Genomic DNA, 8078 nt, shown 5'->3' on the forward strand with positions numbered 1-8078 from the left:
TGCAGTTTGTATCCAAACATTCTGATAGATTTGGAAACATGTCAGTGATGCCTCTTTGTAGTTTGGGTACCCACAGGTCAATTTTTCTCCTGAAAGCATTTATTTTGTCACTTGCCTCCAGTATTGTGGAATAACATCCCTGAATGGACAGATTCAGTCCATTGAGACTACTGAAAATGTCTGCAAGGTAGGCTAGTTTTGCCATTCACGGTGGGTCAGAAAAAAACAGTTCTAGATCAGGTTTATGTTCTTTCAAAAAATCATGAAGCTCACGTCTGAGTTCAAACACTCGCTGTAAAACTTTTCCACGCGAGAGCCACCGCACCTCTGAATGGAACAGTAGCCGATCATGAGCTGCTCCCATCTCTGTGCATAGTTTTGCGAAGAGACGTGACTTTAACGGTCTTGACTTCACGAAGTTGACAGCCGCTACTACTACTTCCAACACATCATGCAGGTCGGGTGCCATTAACTTCGATGCAAGTGCTTGACGATGAAGCATACAGTGAGTGGCTGTGATCTTTGGATTTATGGCTTGAATTCGTGTGACAACTCCACTCTTGCCCTCAGTCATTGCTGCCGCACCATCAGTGCAAACAGACACGCATTTTTCCCAGCTCAGATTTTCTTCTACCATAAAAGTGTCCAACATTTTGAAAATTTCTTCACCTGTAGCTCTCCTCTCAAGTTCGTTTGAAAATAAAAAATCTTCCATAATTTTACTGTCCCATAAATATCGAACGTACACTAACACCTGCGCAGCACTACTAACGTCAGTGCATTCATCAAGCTGAAGCGCGAACTGCTCACACGATCGTAATCTTTCGGTCAGTTGAGATTTTACATCAAAAGAAATGTCTTTGATCCGCCTGTTTACTGTATCGTTGGACAGCGGTATGATTTAATCTTATTCGCGGCCTCCTCCCCGATCATCACTCAGCACATATCCACCGCTGCTGGAAGTATTAATTCCTCTCCGACTTTGTGAGGCTTTTTACATTTGGCTATTCGCAGGGCTGCAAGATACGATGCATGCTGTGCTTTCTCAGGTATTGTCGTGATGTTAGTCAGTCGTACCTTTTGCTTGACGTATTCTTCTTTCTTTCTCTGAAAAAAATCCTTACTTTAATTTGCATGCTCCGGATGAATTGTTGTGAGATGTCGGTTGAGTTTATATGGTTTCAGTGCTTCAACGGATAAAATCTTCAAGCACAGTGTGCACTGTGGTCTGCTGTCACTATATTCCATAAAGCCATATTTTATGTACGAGTCGTCAAATTTACGCAGTTTTGTTTTTTTCACGCTGGGCTCTTCTGTTGTGACCTTCTCAGCCGAGACACTGCATCCTCTATCTAAAAACGTGTCCATTTTCAATAGTCTTGGCATTTAACCCCTAAAATCCACTGGATCCGTCTACGGCGCGGAACGTCAGCGACATGTTTTTGTTTTATTTTGAAAATCGACCGGATCCTCTATGCCGTTCTGTGTCTGACTTCCTGCCCCGTACGATGTTTGGTAGGGTAACCCCTAAAATCCACTGGATCCGTCTACGGCGCAGAATGTCAGCGTCGCGGATGCCGGAGCTAATCGCGGCCGTTATAGTCAATGCTCTTAAGTCCACCAGCTGCGGACGCAGCGCGTCTCAGAAGAGTCCCAGAAGCGTCGCTCCGCTCCGCATAGAATAGGTATAGCAGGTCTATTTTCGCTGCTTGCCGCGTCAAGCAGCACAGAGTACATCGTACCGGGCAGGAAGTCAGACACAGAACGGCATAGAGGATCCGGTCGATTTCCAAAATAAAACACCCTGTGGAGACCAACACAGGGTTGTTTCAGGGCTGCTGAAACTCGTCTGAGAGGCTTCCAGTGGACTTTGACGCCGAGCTAGGGACGCATCAAAAACGTGTCACTGACGTTCCATGCTGTTGACGGATCCAGTGGATTTTAGGGGTAAGGCGTCAGTTGTCGTCGCGTTACTTTAGTGCGTGTAAATACGCACAGTTTTACCATGTTAAGACGTCCAATTTGAACGTGTTTTTTTACGCGCACATTCTGTACGTATTGAAGTGTGGCATGGAGGCAATCAGCCTGTGGCACTGCTGAGGTGTTATGGAGGCCCAGAATGCTTCGATAGCGGTCTTAAGCTCATCCAGAGTGTTGGGTCTTGCGTCTCTCAACATTCTCTTCACAATATCCCACAGATTCTCTATGGGGTTCAGGTCAGGAGAGTTGGCAGGCCAATTGAGCACAGTAATACCATGGTCAGTAAACCATTTACCAGTGCTTTTGGCACTGTGAGCAGGTGCCAGGACGTGCTGAAAAATGAAATCTTCATCTCCATAAAGCTTTTCAGCAGATGGAAGCATGAAGTGCTCCAAAATCTCCTGACAGCTAGCTGCATTGACCCTGCCCTTGATAAAACACAGTGGACCAACACCAGCAGCTGACATGGCACCCCAGACCATCACTGACTGTGGGTACTTGACACTCACTCAATGGCTGGCTGTCTAAGTGGTGTCCGCAAAATAATATAGAATTCATAGACAATTGGAAAAGTTTTTGGGGCAAACCTGACCTGTTGAAAAGAGATGGTATTCATCCCTCCTGGGATGGTGCCGCTCTTCTCTCTAGTAATTTGTAGGGCTGTCACTTTTGTGAAAAAATCCTGTTCGATTTTTGAGACATATGTGTTCATTGAATCGATTGTAAAATCGATTTTTCCATGTCTAAAGACGTTTCCATTTTCAACAGCAAATATTGACAAATCCACGGACAACTAACAGGCATTAGGACGAACGTAAGGAGGGCGCTTGAGACGCGCACAAGTCAGCAATATTTCTGATGATTTATTGGCGTGAAGTTTTTTGCAAGGTGACAAACAGGAGTGCAACATTCAAGGATTGAAATGGACACACGCCAAATTCGGATAAAAATGAACTTTGGCGGGTAACGCTGTCATATCACGAGCCAATTTTGCGTGTTTCTATGTTTACTCACTTTGCTGGGGAAGTTCGTGTAAGCCAAATCTGCGTGGATTTAGCGCAAATACGCAACTCGTGAGTCCTCATGATATATTAAATACAGCGTGTTGTGCAGAATCTGCGCATTTCTGGCTTGCTTGAAAACACACACGTCACTAAGCAACAAGTAACGGTAACAACGCGCTTGTTCACTTGCACTGAAGCAATAGCGAATATTAAAAAGCATTTGGTTAACAGAAAAGACATTGTTATTTCCCAACATCCTACATGTTCTGTGGACTGTATTGATCTGTCAAACTAAAACACATTTTTGGTAAAAAAAAAAAAAAAAAGGCAGTTAAAATCGATTCCCTATTTTCGTTTTCGAAACTTGTGTTGGTTGATCCGATCGATTGTGCAATCGATTTTCGAACGTAAAGTGACAGCCGTAGTAATTTGGCTCATAGTCTTGGAGACAAAACATGACAATCTGGGGCTCAGGTCAGGAAGCAGACAAACTGGCTAAACCGACCGTCTGCTAGCGGCCTTGTGTCACCAAGGTCAGATAAATCCCATCACATAGAGCCTCTTTCACCTAGATATCATCATATAGAGACTGTGTCTGTTCCCTGAATTTGGAAATCCAAAAAACGTCCAAACCGATCTAAGGTTAAAAATGTAATTGATATGCAACAAATCAAAAATAGATATAATACAGATGAGCAAACGATAAAGCTTGGGTTGCTGAATATTCAATCCCTTACTTCAAAAGCGATCATAGTTAATGATATGATTTCAGATTATAACCTAGATGTGCTGTGTATGACAGAAACCTGGCTAAAACCAGACGATTACATTACTTTAAATGAGTCCACCCCCCATGATTACTGTCATAAACATGAACCTCGCCTGAAAGGCAAAGGGGGAGGTGTTGCTGTAATTTATAGTAATATTTTCAAAACCACTAAAAAAATCTAGTTTTAAATGTACTTCTTTTGAAGTGTTGGTGCTTAATGTAAAAATATATAATGTAAACGATAAATCAAGTTTGAGAATTCTGCTGGCAACTGTATACAGGCCACAAGGGCACCATAAAGATTTTATCAAAGAATTTGCTGACTTTCTATGAGAATTAGTATTGACTGCAGATAAAGTCCTAATTGTTGGTGATTTTAATATACATGTAGATAATGGAAAAGATGCAATGGGATTGGCATTTAAAGACATTCTTAACTCTGTTGGAGTTAGACAAAACGTGTCAGGACCTACTCATTGTCGTAATCATACTCTAGAATAGATCTAATATTATCACATGGAATCAATGTTGATGCTGTTGAAATTCTGCAGCAGAGCGACAACATCTCAGATCATTATCTAGTCTCATGTAAATTACATTTAGCCAAGGCTGCAAAGCCAACTCCGTGTTACAAGTATGTTAGACCTATCACTTCTGCCACTAAAGATTGCTTTATCAATAATCTTCCTAATCAGTTTAATTGTCTCAACATCCCAGATAGCTTAGAAGAACTTGATATTGCAACAGAAACTTTTAACTCTCTCCTTTCCAGCACTTTAGACACAGTTGCTCCGTTGTGCTTAAAGAAAATAGTCCAACGCCGTGGTACAACGAGCACACCCGGGCCCTTAAGAGAGCAGCAAGAAAAATGGAGCGCAACTGAAAGAAAACAAAACTAGAGGTATTTCGGATTTCATGGAAGGAGAGTTCGATTGCTTACAGAGAGGCTTTAAAAGCTGCTAGATCTGCTTATTTTTCAACCCTATTAAAAGAAAATAAACATAATCCAAGGTATTTATTTGAGAAAGTGGCTACATTAGCGAAAAAGAAAGCTTCAAGCCCAGAAGTTTCCAAGAAACACAAGAGAGAGTATAGAGGACGGCTTTCGTCAAACTGACAGTTTTATTGCCCCCTCATAAAGCCCCGCCCCTCCCCGTTTATGACACCGTGGGAATTTCCCACGCTAGACCACGCCCCTTCCGGATTGGTCACGTGACCGTGGGAAATCCCCTAGATACTCAGCCCTCCCCACCCTCCCACTTCCGGCCTGTACACCCGTGCTTGGAATTTCTTACCACGCTTACTCCTCCCCTTCCTCCCCATTTGGTCTGAACAGATTAAAGTAACACCAGGTAACTTTTCAACCTTCATAATATATTTCCAAGTCTCTTGTGATGGTACATCGACTTACAATAGGTTGAATGACACGTCTGCCATAGCCTGACGGGGTCTGTTGCGTTTTTAATCATACTTTTAAACTTCGGGTTTCGGGTAGTAACCGGCGAACAAAGAGAACTAGAAAACTCGACTGCTTTACGGCATATACGTCACTTCCACCACCCCCACTTCCTTAAAATCGCAGGGCTGTCAAGTGTCACGCATTGAGCGTGACAGTCACTCATTTCGGTCTTTTGTCACGCTCTCCCGCAACACATTGTATTTCTCACGCTGAAAAACTATTTGTAATATATTTAATATGCCGCAGCGCCCAAAACTCTGGCCGCGCCGCTCTCACTGCGGAACAGGCATGAATTCAAGCGCGTCTCCTCTGGTGTTGTTCGTCTGGTGTTGTTAGCCAATCAGAAAATAGCACTATTGTATCTGGGTAACATTTAACGCAACAACCAATGACACCCCATAGTCTGGGGTGTTTTTTGTCTGCCTGACTATGTTACGGAAGCTATCTTATCCTCCGTTTATCTTCATGAATCAGGTAATGATTATTTGTCTTGCCTCAAGCTATAATGCAAATCGATTTGTAAAATTTGCAGATTTATTTATGGTAGCTTGATATTATAATATTGACGTTCTATGGTTATTATCTACCACTAAAACATTGCATTAAAGTATCATATAGATTCAGTAAAACGGTAACCAATAGACTAGGCTACTATAATGACTCTGGCTTGTAAACATGATCATCGCGATCATTTGTAGTTAGAAAAAAAATAAAACCCATGATATTATATTCATATGACATGCTGAAATATATGCCACTGTACCTGGGATGAAGACATTTCACACGCCACGCAAACAGAACACCTGCATGTGACCTCCTCCTACAGTGTTCAGGGCTATCATGGTTGTCAACAAATGCACGATGACAGAGTTTACGACAGTAGTAGAGGACAATACTGTTTCCCAATACTGGGACCCCGAGAGCAAAAGTTACCTGGTGTTACTTTAAGCGTGGAAAATCACCGAAGATCACTAGGGCTCAATGTAAAAAATGTTCAAAATGATGAAAAAACAATTAAAAACAATACATTTTAATCTTTTTAAAGAAAAGGTATAATAAAAGCCATAGTCAGAGGTGAGATCAGTGTGTTTTTTTATTTTAAAAGAGGTCTTTCACATTTACATTTGAAGTTGTACTTTTCACAATCACATATAAAAATACATTAAAACAATGTGTATCGTTAAAGCACATACATTTTAAAAGCATGAGTTGCAAACATGTTTTTCTAGAATTAAAATGATATCATGCAAATAGTTTTATTTTCTAACATACGTTTGAAAAAAAGTTGTACTTTTACAATTAACTAGTGTTTAAAGGTATTAAAAATGTTGTATAAAGTTAAAAAAGGTCTTACGTTTTTACAAAACTCCGTTATTGCTGAAAGAAGGAGAACAAAGACATTGGTTTCCAAAAGGTTTTGTGAGAAACGCTGTGAAACACTTGCGATCACTCCCGCACTCCGACCAGAAATGGCTGAACGGGACTGGTACGGTGCACCGGGATTCGTAAATTTTGGGGCATCTCGCCCGGGGGGCGGGGTTACGTCCTGCGTCACATCTCTCATGCGGGTTCTCATCGACCAGGGTCAGCGCGCACCCGTCAAAGATTCTATAGTTTTTCCAACCGTCTCTCTGGACTCGTCTGTTGAGTGGGAAGTTAACGTTACCGGCCTGTGTAACGTTACATCTTTTTGCACGATGGAGGGTACGTTTTTAATCATGTTAGATTGTTTTCCTGTTTAGTTAAGATTTCGACTGTTAGATAGAGTTGATAGATTAGCTAGATAGATCTTGACCAACTTCAAATCACGTGGTGCAAACCTGTCCTCTTTTGGTGAAAATAGTTAACGTTATTGTAAGACTTTTGTAAAACTTTTTTTTACTCTTCACCTGTAGTCTTACAGAAGCCTCATTTGGTTTGCACCCCTGGTCTGTGTTAACGAAATATAAATCATTTATAGATCTGCCTTGGATGCCTCCACATTCCGAAGTTGTCAAGAGAGATGGGGGATACATTTCCGTAATTGTCAAGTCGGAGGAGGATCTGACAACTCTGTTGGAATACCATAAAAGAGCAACGCTCACGTCTTTCAACAAATGGTATTAAGTTACTATGAAACACAATTAACTAACTATCCATGATGGAAATAAGTGCTTGCCCTTCCTCATGTTATCCTTGGACATGTGTATGTGTTTTTGTGTAATTAGTCATTCAACATAACATAACTGACATTGCGTTACACCGTTATCTAGTTCCCCTCCCCCTTCCACATTCTTTGGTTTGGCAAAATATCTCTTTCTTAAGGTCTGTCAAGGTAAAGGATGATGAGAAGGCGAGGCTAGTGTGGCAAGTGGAGGACTACTGTGAAGACACCCCACTGTGTGTAACCAAGCGAGTGATCCGGGATTGCGAGCATGGGAAAGCATCCCGGAACACACCTACAGCAGAGGTAAATTGACCAATCAGTGATTTATGTAGGCCAAAAGTCCATTTATATAACAGTCAAATAATTTAACAGTCCATCTACTATTTAAATAAATTAGCTGATTATGCGGCTTTGCCAATTGTTGCAGGAGCATTCCATTGAACATGTGTACACAAAAAAAAGTTTCATGTACAAAAAGGGAAGAAGGTGGATTGTCCGGCCAAGCTCTTCTTAAGATATGTGAAGAGGTGAGTTTTAAGGTGTGCCAGGTAGAGAGGATTGTGTGTGTGGTGTGGCATGTGTGTGTGTGTACTGCAAACACCTGGCTGCTCTACTGTAGCCATGTGTATACCAGTTAAGTATGGCATGTGTGTGTGTATTCCAGCTCATTCGTAGACTGGTGCTGACTGCTGACTCTCAACACACAATTGTTTTTATTGT

General features: G+C 41.7%; 2 long non-coding RNA genes across 2 annotated transcripts in view; both read left to right on the forward strand.

Annotated features, from left to right (window-relative positions):
• Nucleotides 1-8078, forward strand: part of LOC143706822 (uncharacterized) — a 458129-nt gene that overhangs the window by 227167 nt on the left and 222884 nt on the right. The window lies entirely within an intron of this gene.
• LOC143707251 (uncharacterized) overlaps nucleotides 7522-8078 on the forward strand; it is a 1315-nt gene continuing 758 nt past the window's right edge. The window contains exons 1-2 of the long non-coding RNA XR_013193133.1: nucleotides 7522-7661; nucleotides 7786-7885. This is a non-coding gene — a long non-coding RNA (uncharacterized LOC143707251). The remainder of the gene's footprint in view (nucleotides 7662-7785; nucleotides 7886-8078) is intronic.

The sequence above is a fragment of the Siphateles boraxobius genome, unplaced genomic scaffold (genome assembly GCF_051911475.1).
Source record: "Siphateles boraxobius isolate OS27281-9 unplaced genomic scaffold, OSU_SipBor_1 41, whole genome shotgun sequence".
Lineage (NCBI taxonomy): Eukaryota > Metazoa > Chordata > Actinopteri > Cypriniformes > Leuciscidae > Siphateles > Siphateles boraxobius.